This window comes from Sorex araneus, chromosome 8 (assembly GCF_027595985.1).
Source record: "Sorex araneus isolate mSorAra2 chromosome 8, mSorAra2.pri, whole genome shotgun sequence".
NCBI classification, from domain to species: Eukaryota; Metazoa; Chordata; class Mammalia; order Eulipotyphla; family Soricidae; genus Sorex; species Sorex araneus.
In genome coordinates this window covers 59,872,684-59,894,344 of record NC_073309.1, presented here as the reverse complement: position 1 = coordinate 59,894,344, position 21,661 = coordinate 59,872,684, and the positions used below count along the sequence as shown (strand labels likewise).

Genomic DNA, 21,661 nt, shown 5'->3' with positions numbered 1-21,661 from the left:
CCCAGTCTATTGAACGTAAGATTTTGGTCCACTGGGATACTGTAACTATCTTCACACTGACAAACACGCACCTGCATGCGTCTCTGGGCTGCACCTGAGACATCTGTGGCCTCAGGTTCATCTTGAGATTGATGGAGTGGGCCCAGAGGTTGTTGAGCAGCTGGCAGAGGAGAATCCTATCGCAGAGGTACTTTTAATATCAATGTAATATAATATATAATATATAATATAATCAATGAAATATTCAGTAGAATACTATTCAACTATTTAAAAAGAAAAACTTTGTCTTTTGCAGCAATATGAATTGGACTTAAAGTGAAAATGTCATGTGAAAGAAGTCAGAAATTTGCGAGATTTAAGAAAAAAATAGGTAGAATATAAATGATCAAATAAAGCAATTAAAAAATAACTTTTGGACTATCAAGAAATGTGGTTACTAAAGGAAAAGGGAAGAGACATAAGAGGAAAGGTCAGAGAAAAAGGTAGATGAAAGGGAAATGGGAGGAAATTTGACAGTGGAAATGTTATTATACAGTTGATGTTGAATACAGTAAAACATACAGACATATCAGTATGTGAAACTGTGCTCCTGAAATTTATTTAGCATTATTAATTGATATGATTTCACTTAAAAAACAACTTATATATTAGAGGTAAGTTTTAAATAAGTACATTTTAAGTTAATTATTACTGACATTTTATGTGCCATTTTTTTCCATTTTGTTATTATTTATTTTATCTTGGAGAATAAGATGAATTGAGCAGTAAACTTAAAATCAATGCTCATGGATTAAGAACAGGGAATCACAACATGTGGTAAGGCTCCTGGAAAGCAGGGTGCCAATCACTGGGTCCCAAGCCTCCAGTTAGAACTGTGCAAGAGGGGGTAGAGATTGTTCTTTGAACACAGGAAAAGTGAGTCTAAAATATTACACTTAGGATCGGTAGAGACAGTGGAGCAGGTAGGGCATTGTCTGGCATGATGCCGACCTGGTTTGATCCTCAACATCCCATAGTCCCTCTGGTCCCCTGAGACCTACCAGGAGTGATCACTGAGCTTAGAGCCAAGAGCCAGCCCTAAGCACCTCAGGTGCTGGCCCCTAAACCAAAATAAAGCACTAAAAATGTCCCTCATAAGATGAAAAGACCATTAAAAGTTCAAAAATTGTGTTCCCTGCCCATACCTCCCCTCTCACCTTAATATGCCTAGAAATACACTCAGCTCACAAGCTAAGGGAGTTATGAAAAACATTATAAAACCACCTTTGCAAAGGTGAGTACAGAAGATTCTATTCATGGGTCACCCACATCCGGACGTGAGGTGTTTAGTTCCTTTCTTTTTACCTCTGGACCTTTCCTTAGTCTTGAGAAACCTCTTTTATCTCTTGAATCAGTTCCTTCTAACCTTCCAGCTTAAACATACACACACATTTATGTTTATATTATGTGTGTGTGTGTATGCTTCATGAATTTACATGTCATCCTTGTGCAGGGGCCATGCTAATCTTCTCTGTATCGTTCCAATTTTAGTATATGTGCTGCCGAAGCGAGCACTATATTATTTGTGTGTGTGCGTGTGCGTGTGTGTCCTTTTTTTGTAAATTTTGGCTTGACTATTTTTTTTCTCTTGAATGTATTTTTTTCTGAGAGAGTAGACAACAAACCTAAGAATCCTGGGTGAAAGTAAAGGCAGACTTTTTAATTTATAAGAAATCTGAGGCTCCTACCTGAGACCATGAGTTCTCAAAAGCCTAGGAGGAAGAGACTCATCCCCGTGCCAGAGATCAGGTGGCTCGTAGGAGTAGCTCGATGGCTGCCTGTGGAGCTGGGCAGAGCTAAACATCCCTAGCCTGCAGATGCTAACGGGCAAATTTTGACTGGTCCTAACCCTCCAAACACATTTCACTGGTGAGGTCTATGTGGGTCAAGCAAGAAGACAGAAACACTCTCTCCATTGGAGCTACTGTCTTCCACTCACCATAATTCCCAATGGCAACAGGGCCAAGAGAATTCTTATCAGGTGACTGTTTGTTGAGCAATTATTTGGTCAAGTTTTAACCTGGACTGGTTATGTAGCTGGCATTGTTTGGGAACCTTCCTAAAGGTGAATGGGGCTGGTAATTTCTACACAGGCCTGAGAATGCCTGGATTTGACTGAAGCCTGACACTCAAAGGTCTTTGTTTTAGTTAGACAGATACCAATGATGCCTAAAAGATTTCTGTTCCTTAAGAATGCTTAAAATTATTTTTATATTAATAAAACATTTGGTTAATCTTTTCTTCATAGCAGCAGATTTTATAACACCTGTACTTGATAAAACATTGGTATATCAAAGATTATGCCAAACTGCATCTAGGCAAACTTTTATAAAGAAAGAAACTTGGTTTTACCATTTTAATATAAAATATAAATATAAAATTTTATAAAATAGTAGAATGTAATGACAGGTATTAATGAAAAAAATGTAAACATACAGTCACATTTACTATACAATACCTATTTATTGTATTTAATTTTTTATCATTGTTGCCAATGTTTTAAAATGACTTCTAGCATAAGATAATTTTATATAATAAAACAATAAGACAGTAATAACTAAGAAACTACCAAGGCTTAAACACCTTAGGAGGTAAGGAAGCATATAGGAATTTAAAATATATGGCAGTATTTTGATGGTAAGAGATCGTCTCTAGAACATGTTTCAATAGAGTGGAGTGAACTTAAACAATATAGGAAAAAATGATCAGGAGGAAGAATCAAATATTTAAGTATGAAAATGAATGCTTATTTTTATTTTATATACAGTGTCATGAACCCCAATCTGAAAACCTCTAAATCACTTACGGAAAACAATCAGAATAGTCCCAGATGAGATAGAAATACTCATAATTCCCTGTCTCAACTTGTGCATTTAAAATTCTCTTCATGAATCACACCTCCTAGACCCCAAGAGGCCACATATCTCTGAATCTACATCAAAGATACTGTTCAACTTATACATAAATAACAGTTATGTATTTTTCATATACTTTATTTGTCATTACAGTTCCCCATTTCCTCTGGGTCTTTGCATATAATGTTTTAGATTTTGTCTTCTATTTACTATTTTCCATTAATATTTTTTATTTCAAGTTTGTCATTTTATTAAAACATTTTGGCTCACTCATCTTATGTTCATCTTATGTTCTCTGATATTAAATCTGCATCAAATGCCCAAACTATTTTGAATTTAAAAAATTCTGAGCTATATGAATTGCAATTCTTTGTTTTATTTTTCTGCCATTTTGTAAAAATAAGGGGCGGAGTGATAGCACAGCGGAAAGGGAGTTTGCCTTATAGGCGGCTGACCCAGGTTCAATTCCTCTGCCCCAATCGGAGAGCCCAGGAGCTACCGAGAGTATCCTGCCCACATGGCAGAGCCTGGCAAGCTACCTGTAGAATATTCAATATGACAACAAGTCTCAAAATGGAGACGTTACTGAGAGTATCCCGCCCGCATGGCAGAGCCTGGCAAGCTACCCGTGGCATATTCAATATGTCAAAAATGTAACAAGTCTCATAAAGGAGATGTTACTGGTACCCACTCGAGCAAATCAATGAGCAACAGTGCTACAGTGCTATTTTGTGAAAATACAAATCCTTGAGAATCTTTATCTCAGCTTAATAGCTGACCCATCATGAGTATCTTACTAGTCTATTTTTTCCTTCAATCACTTGTCTGTATAGTCTATTGTATGTACACGGAGATTTTTTTTATTAGTGAATCATCGTGAGGGTACAGTTACAGATTTATACATTTTTGTGCTCATGTTTCCCTCATACAAAATTCAAGAACCCATCTCTTCACCAGTGCTCATTCTCCACCACCAGTAAACCCAGCATCCCTCCCACCCTCCCAAATCCCATCTCGCCCCACCTCACCCTGCCACTGTGGCAGGGTATTCCCTTTTGTTCTATCTCTCTAATTAGGTGTTCTGGGTTGCAATAAAGGTTGAGTGGCCATTGTGTTCAGTCTTTATTCTACATTGGGCATGCATCACCCTTCCCCCGCATGGCCTCCAACCACATTTTACTTGGTGTTCCCTTCTCTGAGTTGCCCTCTCCCCAGAATGTGAGGCCAGCCTCCAACCCAAGGAGTCAATGTCCTGGTACTTATTTCTACTATTCTTTGGTGTTAGTCTCCTACTCTGTTATTCTATATTCCACAGATGAGTGCAATCTTTCTATGTCTGTCTCTCTCATTCTGACTCATTTCACTTAGCATGATACTTTCCATGCTGCACTTATATTAAAAATTCATGACCTTATTTTTTCTAACAGCTGCATAGTATTCCATTGTATAGATGTACCAAAGATTCTTCAACCAGCCATCTGTTCTAGGGCACTCGGGTTTTTTCCAGATTCTGGCTATTGTAAACAGTGCTTCAATGAACATATAAGTGCAGATGTCATTTCTACTATACTTTTTTGTTTCTCTGGGATATATTCCCAGCGGTAGAATTGCTGGGTCAAATGGGAGCTCAATTTTTAATTTCTTGAGAATCATCCATATTGTTTTCCAAAAGGGCCAAACCAGTTGGCATTCCCACCAGCAGTGTAGATGGATCCCTTTCTCCCCACATCCTCTCCAACAGTGGTTGCTTTCGTTCTTTTGGATGCGTGCTAGTCTCTGTGGTGTGAGGTGGTATCTCATGGTTGTTTTGACCTGCATCTCTCTGATGATTAGTGATGTATAGCACTTTTTCATGTGCCTTTTGGCCATTCATATCTCTTCCTTGGGAAAGTTTCTGTTCATTTCTTCGCCCCATTTTTCTGATGGGGTTGGATATTTTCTTCTTGTAGAGTTCAACCAGTGCTTTATATACCATTGATATCAACCCCTTATCTTATGGGTATTGTGTAAATATCCTTTCCCATTCTGTAGATTGTCTTTGTATTCTGGTCCCTGTATCTTTTGCGGTGCAGAAGCTTTTTAGTTTAATGTAGGTCCATTTGTTGATATCTGTTTCCACTTGGTTGGCCAGTTGAATGGCATCTTTGAAGATACCTTTATCTTCAATATTGTGGAGGCTTTTGCCGACCTGGTCTTTGATGTACCTTATAGTTTGCGGTCTGATGTTGAGGTCTTTAATCCATTTTCATCTGACTTTTGTGCATGGTGTCAGGTCGAGGTATAAGCCCATTCTTTTGCATGTGGTTGTCCAGTTGTGCCAGCACCATTTGTTAAAGAGGCTTTCCTTGTTCTTGTTCCACTTCACATCTCTTGCTCCCTTATCAAAGATTAGATGATCATACATTTGGGGTTGTGTGTAGGGATACTCCACCCTGTTCCATTGGCCTGCGGCTCTGCCTTTGTTCCAGTACCATGCTGTTTTTATTGTTACTGCTTTGTAGTAAAGTTTGAGGTTGGGGAGGGTGATGTCTCCCATTGTCTTTTTCCCAAGAATTGTTTTAGCTATTTGTGGGCGTTTGTTGTTCCATATGAATTTTAGTATTGCTTGATCCATTTCTTTGAAGAATGTAATGGGTGTGCATAGAGATTTTTGATAAATCATCTGCTTAATTATAAAACGTATCTACTGGGGGGAGAGTAATAGTACAGGGAATAGGGTGCTTGCCTCACATGTAGCCAACCTGGGTTTGATCACCAACAGTGCATATGGTCCTTTGAGCCTCTCCAGGAATCAGCACTGAGTGCAGATCCTTGAGTAAGCACTAAAAGAAACTACTCCATTATCAACTGCATGGATTTTAGCCATCTACACAGAATTGTGTACTAGACATTTTTATCACAAGTGCCATTATACATATGCCTGAACTTCACATTGCAAGAGCAGGTACTACCCTGCATACTGAGAAGTTAAATAAAAGACAGTTTATCCTTAATGCTCTTTCTTTTAGGATGAAGTAAACATCAACTATCAGTGTCACAAGGCACAATTCTTAAGCCTCTAAACATCGAAATGGATGAATGAATGATATTTCCACAATTGCTTAACAAATTTGGCAATGCTTTTAGAATAAGAACCCAATGTTTTTTTTATTTTTCTCTACACTTATGTTTCCTTCTCTTCTGATATCCCCTCTTCTTTTCCTTTCTTCCTTGCTTTCTGTAAAGACTTATTTTCATTTTTAAATGCTATGCTTCCCGAGCTTATCTGACCCACCAACCATTTACAGAAAAGACAAAAACAGAAGGAAACTTACTACTCCCGTGTAATATCTGTATCACTGTATCACTGTCATCCCATTGTTCATCGATTTGCTCAAGCAGGCACCAGTTATGTCTCCATAGTGAGACTTGTTAGTGTTTTTGGCATATCAAATATGCCATGGGTAGCTTGAAGGCGGGATACTCTCAGTACCTTGCCGGGCTCTCCGAGAGTGACAGAAGAATTGAACCTGGGTCGGCCGCATGCAAGGCAAACAAACAGTCTACCCTCTGTGCTACCACTCCAGCCTACCCGTGGGAATTTAGCTGCTTCAAATAAACAAACATAAAACATTCTCGTATTATACTTGTGACTACTGCTATCCTCCTACAATTTCAGTGCCTTCTAGAGAGTAATTTGGGGAAAAGTGTTAGAAAAATGATAAAATTCTTGGTCCCCACCTCTAAAGTGAGTCTAACTTATTAATAGAAGCTATGGAGGAAGGGATAGAATGCATGTTAGAAAACATTTAATGCAATATATATTTGCTTTTATAATATTGATGTAGGTTACATAAAATAAATTTGGGAAATATGCCTATTATAGTAAATTTATAGACCCAATATGTGCAAAGAATTTTAATAGGAAAGGAAGTTTTGATTATCAAGTTTCCCTATATAGATAACTAGAAATTAAATCATTCCAAATATTAAGATATCACTGTGAGGGGCTGGAGACAGTTTGATTATATATATATATATATATATATATATATATATATATATATAATTGTGAATACATAGAATGATTGATATTTCCTGGAAAATTCTTCTGTATTACTGGAAAGTTAATCATATTTCTGAACCTTCATACATACAAGTCCATTTGCTTTAAAAAATATAATACTGGGGCTGGAGCAATAGCACAGCGGGTAGGGCGTTTGCCTTGCACGCGCCAACCGGGTTCGATTCCCAGCATCCCATATGGTCCCCAGAGCACTGCCAGGAGTGATTCCTGAGTGCAGAGCCAGGAATAACCCCTGTGCATCGCCAGGTGTGACCCAAAAAGCAAAAAAAAAAAATAAATAAAATAAAAAAATAATACTGAGGCTTAGTGACTTTAATATAGAAAAAAACAAACATTGTACACATGTGGATGTCCCAGATTCATATACATTGAGTGTCACAAATTAGTGCACAGATAACAAACATAAAATGCCTTGTTGTAAGAAGAAAAACATAATAGAGATGTTTAGCCTGGGCCAAATTTGAAAACACAATATAATCAAAGGGTTTGGTTAGATTCACTTAGACTCTTCAGTCTCTTTCCCTGCAAAATGAGGAACATTTTAAAGTTTCCTTTCACTTTTGATAGCCTAAAACAAAGAAAAGAAACCAAATGTGTAAATTCAGATACGATTATATGAAATAAGCATTTCCTTTTTTATATGAAATAATTTTGACTGCTTTTCTTTCTTTAGTTTCATGGTCAAATATCCATGTTTGCTTAACTTAGTACTTGATACTTTCTGTAATCAAATACTTAATCAGTTTGCCTTTAATCTTTGAAGCTAATTTTGCTTTTTAAATCATTATATATGTATATATATGTACATATATATACATATAATGACAACATTCACTCTCATTCTTAAGCATTTGCAGTCAGCCTGCCAGAGATCAGTTCCTTACTCCTGACCATTTTTTTGCCCTGATCATTTGTGAACACCTATTTGTCTCTGCCTTATCTTGTAATTACACTGTCTTTAGTGGTTTCAATTCTCTCTCTCCTCAGAAGCACTTATTATAGCATACCAGAACTAGAAGTTGACCAATAGTGTAAAAAAGCAAATAATTTAAGATTTATCAGCCAAATAGTTTTTATACTATTATATTTATTCTATCAATAAAGAATGTTAAATCATCAAGATATATATATATATAATTTCATCAACACATATTCTCAAAGAATAAATTACATTTTAAAAGAAGTTAAACTATATGATTTGAGTATATTCTTACTCAGAATAAGGTAGGTTGGAAAGTAGTGAATAATTCATGAAGGAAGAGCAAATGATTTATCAACAAAAATAGGGTCAAGTTCACATTGACAAGCTTTAAAACCAAGCATTAAAAATATGTTGGAACTTTATCTGAATTATCATTTGCTAATAATGTAATACAGGAAGTTTTTGATTCTTAAATATTACTTTTGGGGAAAAACTTCTTATGCCTCTGAAATCATTTCCTATTTTATCTTTTTAGAATCACTTAAATATCTAAACATAATAAGAAGTGTTTTTTTCTTCAAGTACCAACAAATATTCCCTGAGTGAAATTACACAAAAAAGAATATTATATAGACTTCTTATAAAAGATATAGGGTTATAAATTTGATTATATTATAATATAAATATGGCACATATATCTATAATGTACATATATGCATAGACCTACAACATATATACATATAATTGTTACATGTGCATGCTGTATATTCTTATTTTGTATGAAACTGTAGATGAATGGTAAAGTATAATTGCATTGTTGTGATTATGCTGAGAACGTGTCATTACCAAGAGTAGTGAAAGAACTGTTAACTAAAGTCGTCACTCACAGTCATCGCAATACTCTGACAGGTTGCTGCAGGCAAGCAGGAACATACTAGAGATTGCATACCTGCCAAAAGCAAGATAAATGCTTTTAGAATTGATAATAAATCATATTATCTGTCATAAACTTCTTCTTAGTGTATTGATTATAGTTTAAAAAACCTAATTACTTAGAATTATCATCATTATGTACATAAATGTTGAGCTCACAGATGAGAGGAAACAGCACAGTATATTCTCAGTTGATGTTCAGCAATGGCAAAGAAAAACGAAATTCGTTATTTCACCTGTTAAACACATAGTAAAGTTGCAGATTTTTTTCATGCAAGTATTCTGACCATGACAACCTCCTACTTGACCTTTCTTTATAATTATCTTAGTTTTGCTTTGCTTTCAAATATTTCCTCCCAGGAAATCTGCCATTTATGAAGAATTGACATGAATTAGTATCTTTTTATTACATTGCCCTGAAGTGACATGCTGTAATTTTTTAAACAAATATTATTTTCCTAAAAAATAATAAAAGTTACATAGATTATATTATTTTAAAAAAATCCTATAATAGGTTATGAGTGTTTTAATTATAATTGAAAATATTAATTTTATATATTTATATATCCACCTACCAGACAGTAGTATAAAATGAGGCCCCCATAGCCATGCCACCGAACTCCACGCCAGGCTGTTTTCACTCAGGGCTCCCCAGAGAGGGGTGGGTGAGAACCTCCCCTGACCCATGGGACCCATGGGGTCAGCCCCGACAGCTGACCTCCACTACCCAACCGTTGCCATGCTCCAAGCTGCTTTCCAGACACATTATAAGACACTTCCTACCCATTTTCCATAATTACCAAACCATATTTGATGGAGTTCAGACAGTAGGTAACAAATTGTAGAGAATAATATTACTGTCACTATATCACTGTCATCCTGTTTTTCGTCGATTTACTCAAGTGGGCACCAGTAACGTCTCTATTACACACAGCCCTGAGATTTTAGCAGCCTCTCCTTATTCATTTTCCCAACAATTGGAGGGTTTTTCAGGGTCATGGGAATGAGACCTATTGTTAACTGTTTTTGGCATATCGAATACACCACGGGGAGCTTGCCAGGCTCAGCCATATGGGGAGCATACTCTTGGTAGCTTGCTGGGCTCTCTGAAATGTATGTATATATCTTTTACTGTATTGGGGATATGACTACACCATGGGGAGCTTGCAAGGCTCTTCCATGCGGGCAATAGACTCTTGGTAGATTGTCAGGTTCTCCAAGAGAACAAGGCTATTAGATGTCTGGGAACTTGGTCTTATAGTCTCTGGATGTTGGCCGTTGGTTGGATTACACGGAACCGGGGGCAGTTTCTGAGTGTGGCTGCCAAGCTATTTGAAAATGGGGGGCCTGAATGGAGGAGCCCAGTCCCTATCCGAGCAGGCTTGGAGATCTCGGCCCCGGGTCCCACACACCTGGGTTCTTATGCCGGTCCCTTCATGGGTGAGGCTCGTCCGAACATGTGGAGAGTGGCCTTGATCATGACTGTGACTGGGTTCCGGAGGTCTTCAATTCTCAAGGCTCTGCTTGGGGTGGGTAGAGAAAGGCAACAGGTTCCCTCCGAGGGGCCCTGGTAAAGACATTCAGGCGCGGGGTGCAAGAGACTCTGCGTCTCTCTCTTCCAGGAGCTTGATCTTATAGAGAGTCATATGTGTATATATATACATATGTGTATATATACATATACATATGTGTATATATATACATATACATATATATATATATGACACACCACTGTCACTGTCATCCCGTTGTTCATCGATTTGCTAGAGTGGGCACCAGTAATGTCTCCATTGTCAGACTTGTTTTTGGCATATCAAATACGCCACCGGGTAGCTTGCCAGGCTCTGCCGTGCAGGTGAGATATTCTCAGTAGCTCGCTGGGATCTCTGATAGGGGCAAAGGAATCAAACCCAGGTCAGCAGCACGCAAGGGAAACACCCTACCTGATACCTCTTGGAGAGCCCAGCAAGCTACCAAGAGTATCCCGCCCACATGGCAGAGCCTGACAAGCTACCCATGGTATAGTCGATATGCTAAAAACAGTAACAACAAGTCTCATTCCTCTGACCCTGAACGAGCCTCCAATTGTTGGGAAAGATGAGTAAGGAGAGGCTGCTAAAGTCTCAGGGCTGGAAAGAATAGAGGCATTACTGGTGCCCGCTTGAGTAAATCGACTAACAACAGGATAACAGTAATACAGTGATACAGTGAATTTTATGTATTGTCTAGTAAACTTCAATACTACTGTTATTACCTATAGTATAATAAAGATCATATAAAACCCTATAATGCCTTTTACCATAATTATGTTCCTCCTACTTTGAGAGGTCATTGTTCATACACAATCTCAATATAAGAACTTTCTTGAGATTGGGATTTAGCAAAGTCCTAAAGTAATTTTCTATTATTCTAACCCACATGTCAATGATCAATGTTCTAACAGTGCAGTATTCTCCTGGAAGCTACTGTGAAGTTTACTAGATATGAACTATAAAATTAGGAAGTGGATATAATCATTTAGACTCAGATTTTAATGAATACCAAAATGAATGGAAATATAATATCAGTTGCAATTATTTAAAAAGAAGATTTCTTTTTCCTTTAGGGGATGCTTTGACACATTTATTAAAATATCACATATGAAAATAATATTCAATTAAAAATAAATTTCATATACTTTAAGCTAACATTGTTAATCAATATCAAATTCAATAAAGATGGTAAAATTTTTCATTCAATAGATAACTGTCACTGTCATCCCATTGTTCATTGATTTACTCAAGTGGGCAACAGTAATATCTCCATTCATCCCAGCCCTGAGATTTTAGCAGCCTCTCCTTACTAGTCTTTCCCAATGATTGGAGGCTCTTTTCAGGGTCAGGGGAATGAGACCTGTTATTGTTACTGTTTTTGACATATAGATTGAATACAACACGGGTAGCTTCCAGGCTCTACCCTGCGTGCAGGATACTCTCAGTAGCTTGCTGGGCTCTCCAAGAGGCATGCATATGTATATATATACACACATATATACATATATATGTATATATATTTCCCTCTATGATTTTATGGATAATGGGTAGGGAGTATCTTATGATGTGTCATTTGGCCCAGTAATATGTTTACTCATGCCTAAGTCTTGGCCCGAGCATGTGGAAAGCTGCTTGGAACATGGGGTGGTTTGATATTGGAGGTCTGCTGCCAGGGCTGGGTCCTTTGGGGCAGAAAGTGCTCTCACCTGCCCCCTCTAGGGAGCCCTGAGTGAAAACAGTGTGGCTCAGAGTCCGGTGGAATGGTTACGAGGACCTGATTTTATGCTCCCTTCCGGGAAAATCAGCCGTGAGTTCTGGAGGTTGGCCGATGAGGAGATTATCTCCTCATCTCCTACTCTTCCACCTCATAAATTTTTTTATTATAAATAATATTTTATTAATCATACTTAAAATATTAAAAATTGAGTCAGAGTTTTAGCATATTGCTCTTATACTATCAGCAATTGAAGAATATCAACATGAAAATTTGATTTTACTTTAGTTAAAAATGATTCTTAATCTAGTGAAATATAAAAGAATTGGAAAATTTATAATTTCAAATGAGCAATGAAGTATTTTTAAAACTATGCCTATGTATACATTAACATTGAGTTAAATTACAATGATTCATGGGCACCTAAAAATATGAGTCACTACTCACTTCCTTGAAATAAACCTGACAACAGTAATAGATGATATACAAATACTATGTACTAAGAACAACAGTTATGCTTTATTTACATCTAACACTTTTATTTTCTATAATAACCTCAATTTGGGGGCAGGAGAGATAACACAACAGGAAAGGTACTTCCCTTGCATGCAGCTTACCGTGGTTCAATACTTGACCCTACCCTGATCATTCATAGCCAGACATCATCCCTAAGACAGGATACCTCATTATTGCTTCCCTAAACATAGTGACTTTTAATAAAATACATATTATCCCTGATCCATTGAAGCAATATGCTTTTATAAAAATTACAGAGTACTGATGATAAAGTCAACATGTATATTCAGGACAAAATAGACTTTGGAAATAAAGTATCTGGACATCGACATACAGTAAGGTTTACAAGATATCAAAGTTAATGTGGTGATATAACCTATTATACCACAAATGCCCAAATGTAATCAAGAACAAAACTACAGTTCTAGAATGATGATAGCAGAGATTCACAGATGGTTTGGGTGAAGATTGTCTTTATTTAATACATCAGCAATTGACCTAAGGACTTTCTTATAATTAAACACCTGCTCACCTTACTACTTTTACATCCATAGGCCCTTAATAATAAAAACAGAATCATAATTGTATTTCCTTGAAATATGTTAGTTTGAAGACTAATGTCTTACAGTAGTCAGCTAAACATTCATTTGTAAAGAGAGTAAATTTAGTATCCATATAGTAAATATATTTAATGCACAAAACTGACAGTTTAATAACAAATATAGATTTAATAACAATAGCTTTCCACCTCACATTGTCCACAATGCAGTGAGAGATAGAAAAAGGAGGTGCCCAGAAATTGGATAGATTTGAAATAGAGTTATGAGTGTCCAGAGTATTACAGGATGAGATAATTCATCCAATTCAGTATCTGCCTGTTTTATCAGACTTGTTGAAAGAAGCATCATCACAAGAAGATGGCAAAGTCACCAACAAAAGAAAGTATTTTGTAAAGAAAAATTGACTTGGATGAGGGAAGCAAGGAAAGATTAGAGTGGTCAGGATGAGTTGAAATCCTTTAAAATGAACAAAGATGTCAATGTCTCACCACTTCCAACTTCCAGATAGTGTTAATGGAGGTAATCTGTATGACGATTAGTATATTTTAATCCTAATTAAAAGAGCATTTTAGTGTAAGGAGTCAGTGAGGATCAGGAGAACTAAAAAAATCGATAGACCTGACTGATGCCCTCCACCAACAAAATGAGTCAAGAGATTATTTACTCGGAGTTCGCAGTGGAAGTGCCTGAGCTACACACAGCAACCTTCCAAGTAGGGTTGATTCTCATTTAGTTCTTTTTTTGTCTTCTATTCATTACGGGGGGGGGTTCTCTTGTTGTCTTGTTGCTTACCATAATTGAAAACATATAAGAAAGGAAGTAGGATTAGGGAGATAAGGTGACTCAGGGCTAAAAAGCATGTTGCACGCTTTACAGGTTTAATATTTGGCAACACAATTTCATCCTATTACTAATTGAATTTGAAGAGAGAGAGTGAGAGAGAGATAGATAGGTAGAGAAAGAGATATTGTGGCAAGGAGAATTGTATTTTAGCTAAATAGGTATGCCTAAAATCTAGCTGACTGCTGAATAACCAATGGCTATGGAGATCAGATACTAGAAATTTCATGAGAAAGTAGCAAGTCCACTAATTGTAAAGTCTTCAATTATATTTGAACAATATTTGCTATGGCAGTAGAAATGTGTTGGTCTTAAAAATGCAAAATACTTCTAATTTGTTTGACCCAATTCTATCATTATTTTGTATAATATGGCTTTACTTAAAAAATGTATCACCCCATATCCTAAGACTAGTTTGTTTGTTAATGTCAGATGTTCTGTATGCTTTTATATTCATGTGGGTTTTTAATAAATTAATGATTTTTATTTTATATCTTGAGTCACACTCAGCTTTGCTCAGAGTTTCTTCATTATATGGGATGCAAGGGATCAAATCTGAATCAGTAAGGGACAAGGAAAGCATTGTAGCCACTGTGCCATCTCCCCAGTCTCATATGGCTTACTTTATAAGATGTTTATGCTATTATGTCAGACACAGAATAATCACCACTCAATACTTTTGTTTTATTTCAATAACTTTGATTTTAAAAACTTTGATTTAAAAAGTTATTTCAATAACTTTGATTTTAAAATGCTTACAATTATGACAAACATACATTATCTAAAGTTTAAAAATAATGTTAATCCATTTTATAAGAAAAATACATGAAAAGTATATGAAAAAAGGTCTTGAAATGAAGATATATGTTTATTTTATATATATGAATAACAAAATGCTATATTTACTGAAATAATAACTGTAGCACTATAGCTAACAACACCAATATAAAACTTAGAAGAAAAATCATTCCTTAATGCCAAAATAAATAAAAAAATTGAAATGATAAGGAAGAAAATGGAATCATATAAAATGTTCACTCCTTGGGCTGGAAAGGTAGCACAGTGGGTAGGGTGTTAGCCTTGCATGCAACCGACCCAGGTTCTATTCCCATCATCCCACATGGTCCCTTGAGCACCACCAGGGGTAATTCCTGAGTGCAGAGACAGGAGTGACCCCTGTGCATTGCCAGGTGTGACCCAAAAAGGTAAAAAAAATAAAATAAATAAATAAATAAATAAAATGTTCACTCCAAACCATGAAAGGTAGAAAAAGAATGGGGAAAAAATAGTAAAAAAAATAGAAACACAGATAAAATGACTTTAATTCGTCTATATAAATAATGAACTTGAATATCAATGGCTTATCGATTATAGTTAAATTTCTACTGGGTAATCATTGCTTATAACTATGTAAACTTCAATAGTTTAAATGCATGATAAAAAGATTTCCAGAGTAGAACAATAACAAAAGAACCAATTATATATTATTTTCTAGAAAGTCACTTTAAATAAAAGGTTATTTGTGTGTATGTGTGCATATGTGTGTTTAAATACTTGTAATATAAATAATGTTCTAAGATGTACCATGCTGATTAATCAAAAGAAAGTAGGAGTAGCTATATGAATGTCAGGAAACAATGACTTTGAAAAATAATATATAGAGAGAAAGCTTGTGAATTTTACCAAAACTCACAGAGGAATAAATGCACTGTAGCGCTGTAGCTCTGTTGTCCCATTGTTCATCGATTTTCTCGTGCAGGCACCAGTAATGTCTCCACTGTGAGACTTGTTGTTACTGTTTCTGGCATATTGAATATGCCATGGGTAGCTTGCCAGGCTCTGCTGTGCAGGCGGGATACTCTCGGTAGCTTGTCGGGCTCTCTGAGAGGGACAGAGGAATTGAACCCAGGTCGGCCGTGTACAAGGCAAATGCCCTACCTATTGTGCTATCACTCCAGTACAGAGAGGAATAAATAGATAAATTAAATATATATGTAAATATATCATGATTTAATATATTATAGTCAATAATCTATCAAAACAGAAAGCATCAGGTTCATATAGTTTCACTGGTGAAGTCAGTTTGACATAAGGAAGAAATGTTACAGTATGGCACATAAGAGAGTAATAGTGGGACTGTGTCCTAAAGTATTCTATGAAGTCAGCATTGTTATAATCTCCAGAGCAGAATTTATAAGCATTAGAAGAGAAAGCTATTTAAACAAATATATCTCAGAATTATCAGTAAAATATCCTGATCAAATCCCATTCAAAAGCTCAAATTGAAGGGCAAGGATGATTATACAGTGGGTAGGGTATGTTTTTCCTTGTACTCTAGTGACTGAGGTTGCCTTGCTGGCACCCATATAATTCCCTGAGCACTTCCAGGAGTGATTCCTGAGCACAGATCCAGGGATGAGACCTGAGCACCACCAGGTGTGGCCCATAATCCAAACAGGAAAAATAGTTTAAATTTAGTCCAACAATTTATAGTAATTTTATAGCACCTACTCAATACAAATAATAAATAAAAGTCACATAATGAGAAAAATTTCTTTAATACAGAAAATGGCAGTAAGTTTGGAATAGAAGGAGCCTTTTTCAACTTGTTACATAAAAAATTCTGCACAGCAGGTAGGGCTTTTGCCTTGCACTTGGCCGACCCGGGTACGATTCCTCTGTCCCTCTCAGAGAGCCCGGCAAGCTACCTAGAGGATCCCGCCCACGCGGCAGAGCCTGGCAAGCTCCCCATGGTGTATTCGATATGCCAGAAACAGTAACAAGTCTCATAATGGAGACATTACCCTCTCAAGCAAATTGATGAGCAACTGGATGACAATGCTACAGTGATAATATATTTATTAGTGTGAGAAACTAGAAGCTTTCCTCTTAGTACAAAGAAAAAAGGTATCTTAACTCTGCTTTTCAGTGCTATGGTAGAATCCATAATTAACACAATAAGATAAGGAAAGAAAATACAGGGTATACGGATTAGGTAGATAAATATAAAAACTGTTTCTGTTCATAGATAAAATGACAGTCTATAATTATGTTTCTTAAAAAATAGCATCAATAATAGCAAAAAATTCTCAATGAATGATTATAGCAGTATTACAGAAAACACAGAGTACAAAAGTAAAAATTTCTAACCACAAGCAATTAACTAGCGAAGTTTTAATTTAAAAACACATCATTGGGCCAGAGAGGTAAACAACATAGTGGATAGGACACTTGCCTTGCACCAATTTGAATTAAGTTTAATATCCAGGACCCCAAACAGGACCTCAAATGCTACCAGAAGTCACCCCATTTGCCATAAACAGTGAAATAATAGATACTGTTGGATAACATTGGGGTGTCCTTGCTCCTCCACCAGGGAGCTTAGGTTTATTGAGCTACTCCCACAACAGTGCCCCTGAGGCACACCTAATTCCATCAAGCACTAATAATCCTATGTTGCTTTTCTCAGTAGCTTGCCAGCTCTCTGAGAGGGATGGAAGAATTGAACTCTGGTCAGCCGTGTGCAAGGCAAACGCCCTACCCGCTGTGCTATTGTTCCAGCCTATCAAGTAGAAAAACTTGAAACTTTGGGTGATCCACTTTCATGTCCTAATCACAATCTTTTTTCCTGCTGGAGCTTCTTTCAGGAGAAGGGTGATTGTAGTTTCTTCAAATCACATCCTTATTTAATTAGTTCCATAAAACTCATTGCTAGCCCCCCAGCCTTCATCCACCTTCCTGCTTCACTATTGTTCCCTGTATTCTAGTTCTGGGATACTTATGATATTAAATGCATTTTTGAAGTTTCAGGAGAAAGGAATAACCATTATGAAATAGATCAGATATCAATCTGATAATTCTATATTCATATGATTATACATATACATGTGTTTAGGATCCTTTGCATTTTGTTTTTCAATGTTTGTTTTCTTTTTAGATCCAGAAGTCTCTGAACTCAGAGAGCATTTGGGAACTACGTGAGGTGCTGGGGGTTGACTATTTGCAAGGAAAGTGACTACCCACTTGGTTATTATTCTTTCCGTCATTTGTAGATATTTTTCAAAACCTTAGGTGATTCAATATGATAAAATGTACAGGTAGGGCGATATATGTGAATTTTCTATTATAGTTCACTTATTTTATTAATTTAAATAAAATATTTAGGTATTTATAAGATATGCTATCTGTTTGGGCTGGAGCGATAGCACAGTGGGTAGGACATTTGCCTTGCAAGCAGCCTACTCGGATTCCATTTCTCCGCCCCTCTCGGAGAGCCCGGCAAGCTACTGAAAGTAACCTGCCCGCACGGCAGAGCCTGGCAAGCTACCCGTGGCATATTCAATATGCCAAAAACAGTAACAACAAGTCTCACAATGGAGATGTTACTGGTGCCTGCTCAAGCAAATCGATAAGCAACAGGATGACAGTGACAGTTATATGTTTATTTTTGTTACTTTTTAATATGAAAAGTATTATAGAAAATCAATGTTTTTATGAATTTGAGTAAGATATTAAGTAAAATATTCAATTTATGAAATTGAGTTAAGATTTCATAATAGTATGAAATTGAGCAAGATACCTTACTGAACTTGTGAATTGGGTAAGGTAAGTCATACACTCCACATGAAAGAGATCCTGGAGACAGCTGCTTCTGGGATTCCTCCAGAAATGATCTCTGAGAGCAGCATCAGGCATAAGCCCTGAGCACCACTGGGCCTGGTTCCAAAAAGATGGTCTTAGTGTAAAACTACTACTTCTTCCTCAAACACCCCTCTTCCCATCCTGAAGCCATTTTTCCCTTGGTAAATAAAATGAATTAAGAAGGGGTAAAGGAAAACTAGAAAATGTTATGGGACAATAAAACCCTCAGATACCTAAAATAAAAATGTTGGACTACTAATCCTACAAACTGCTCAGGATATTTTTATATAGATTAGTGGAATGCCTTGACAGTATGAGAAACAGCTTATGCCAAAGATTTTGCAGAACTTTAGTGCTTTGAAGCATTACACCACCAGTGCTACAGTTTGTTGATTAAGCCACACAAAAGTGTGAGCCACTGGTGGTATGTGCTGGCATCAAAGTGTTAACGGGTCTTATGTAGTCACAGGAAAGTAAGGATCTGTGCTCTGCACAATCCTTGAATTCAAAATAGTTTGTAAATTGCCACATAGTGTCTTGTACTGAATATACTGAATATACTTGTACTGAACAGATTTCTCTCCATTGAAGTCAGCATTTTTGAAAGTATTTGAGCAGCAGTATTTAGGAAAGTGAAGGCATGGCTTAAAATGTTAAGTTTTGGAATTAGATTGGTTTTGAATTCTAGTGTAACTGCCTGCTAATACTGTAAACCGGGACCTTTTTAATAATATCCTTTCAATAATTTTTTATTTATACAATTGAAAAATAACAGTACACCTTCTCCAGATGGAACCCTGGCGCCACTGAGCAGCAACTAACACGGCTTCAGGATTCGGGACTGGGACAGATCCGAGCCGCGGGGGCCACTGGAGTGGGGCGGCGCCAGCCCAAAACTCCAAGTGGCCCCGGCCGCCGGAAGTCACGCCCTCGACCCACCCTCGGCGCCATCTTGATGCCACAATCCACAGAGAAGCGGCAGGCATTCTGGTGAGCAACGCGGCCCCGGACAATGCTCCGGACCCGAATCGGGGCCAGCAACACTGGGGGGCCAGAGGGAGGAGGTGCCGCCAGCACACCTTCTCCAGATGGAACCCTGGCACCACTGAGCAGCAACTAACACGGCTCCAGGATTCGGGACTGGGACAGATCTGAGCCGCGCGGCCGCGTTAGCGGCCGTGCGACCTTTTCTAACACCTGAAAACATACAATCTTTGAATGGAAAACTAATTATCAAATGCCTCCTTATTAGGGTTATCTTGTTTGGGGATATAACTCCCACAACAATAGTGAGTTTTGTGTTGAAATATGGAACGTAATCAAGGTGAAGAGAAAATAAAGTGAGGTTCATCAGTTATACAGTTGGGATGGGGGGCGGGGGGTATACTGGGGATTTTGGTGATGGGTTATGGGCACTGGTGAAGGGATGGTGTTTGAATACGGTATAACTGAGACATAAACCTGAGAACTCTGTAACTTTCCACATGGTGATAAACTTTTTAAAAAAATGAAAATTTAAAAAAAAAGAGAAAAAAAATAAAAAAAAAAATAAAAAATAACAGTAATTACATTCTAGAGATTTGTGAGCATTAAGTAAAAATAGTGCCTCTACAATAGTATTAGTTATTGCCGAAAGGAAAATGGCCATTTGTATGTAAAAGACATTCAGGAAATATCATCAACAGACATAAAATCCATTTAAAACTAAGTTTTAATTTAAAAGACTCTCAATTTTAAATTAAGTATATTTGGTCCTGAGGCTTAAATAACAACTTATTTTTTGGATAAATAAAGTCATCCATGAAAGACCAAATGACTTGTCCAAGGTCATATAACTCTTTAAGGAGCAATTAGGTAAAGAAATCAGGTATCCTAATTGCTAATTGAATAGTACTTTCTTTTGCACTTGATTGCCTCTCATATACTCAGATATTCGTGTATTGATTTTCTTTCAATCCAAGGGAATAGACACTGTGCCAAGGCAAAGGCATTAGGAAATCAATTTCTTATTACACTTGTCTTTAATACTATCAAAAGCATGCTTTTTCAACACTAATACCTTGTTATGAAACTCTTCAAGGTTAGGGCCCTTTATGATGCAGTTTGTTACATATCTTAGATAATCAGATTCTAAATTTCATACTTTGTCAGCTTTTACTTCTTTCCATAATCTTCTATTATTAATTTAAATTAATTCTGTTAGCTTGCTATTATTTATAAACATTGCCCATTTTAATTCTAAATTTATTCCATAAGGGTGCAAGAATTTCCAACATTCAGCAACTATATTTTATAATGTATTTGGTTATTTGACTAGATTATAATGTATATGCTAGAAAAAATAATTAGATTATTTCAGAGAAATAACAATCCATCCATAGAGATTATTTTCTTTTAAAATCATACTCAATTATGTGACTGAGTTTTAAAACTACAAAGTATGGCCCCATAATTTGCTCATAGGAAGTGGATGGGAGAGATTTCAATGTTAGTAGTATTGTAAACATGCTAGGAAAACAGTATCTCAATAAAAACTATATCCTTTCCTAATACCTTGCTTCAGATAAGTGTCTTCATGAAATCTTCATGAATGTTTCTTTATTAAAGCAAGTGGCCTACTTATGACTCTTCTTTAGGCATACTATCTTATAATAAATGATCTACTGAGCCAAACAATTTCAAAGCATATTGATTCAGTATTGAGTGTCTCAAATAGTTCAGAATAAGTAATTTTGCAGAAGTCAGTATCTATTAAATACATTGAAGACACCTACACATTCATTGTAAAATGGTAATTATGCCAATAGAAATATAAATAAATAGAATAGATTTATTTTTAGAAATCCAATATCCACTTTTGAATTATATATATTTTTAAATCATAAAAATGCAAATTGAAACAAAATCGTATCCAATTGGAGAGAGAGAAAAATAATGACTTGCATGATCAGCTTTAAAATTTTGCTTGTCTTAAATGCTTGGCACAAATTATCTAAATGCTTTAAGAAATTCTCCCAAAAGCTTTTCAAAGGAGAGAGAAAAG

The 21,661-nt window shown here is 36.4% G+C and overlaps 1 non-coding gene across 1 annotated transcript; it reads right to left on the bottom strand.

The window, feature by feature from the left end:
- Positions 1–1,447: 1,447 nt before the first annotated feature.
- Positions 1,448–1,554, bottom strand: LOC129406948 (U6 spliceosomal RNA). Its single transcript, XR_008631355.1, has one exon. It is a non-coding gene; the product is annotated as a U6 spliceosomal RNA (small nuclear RNA).
- Positions 1,555–21,661: the final 20,107 nt, after the last annotated feature.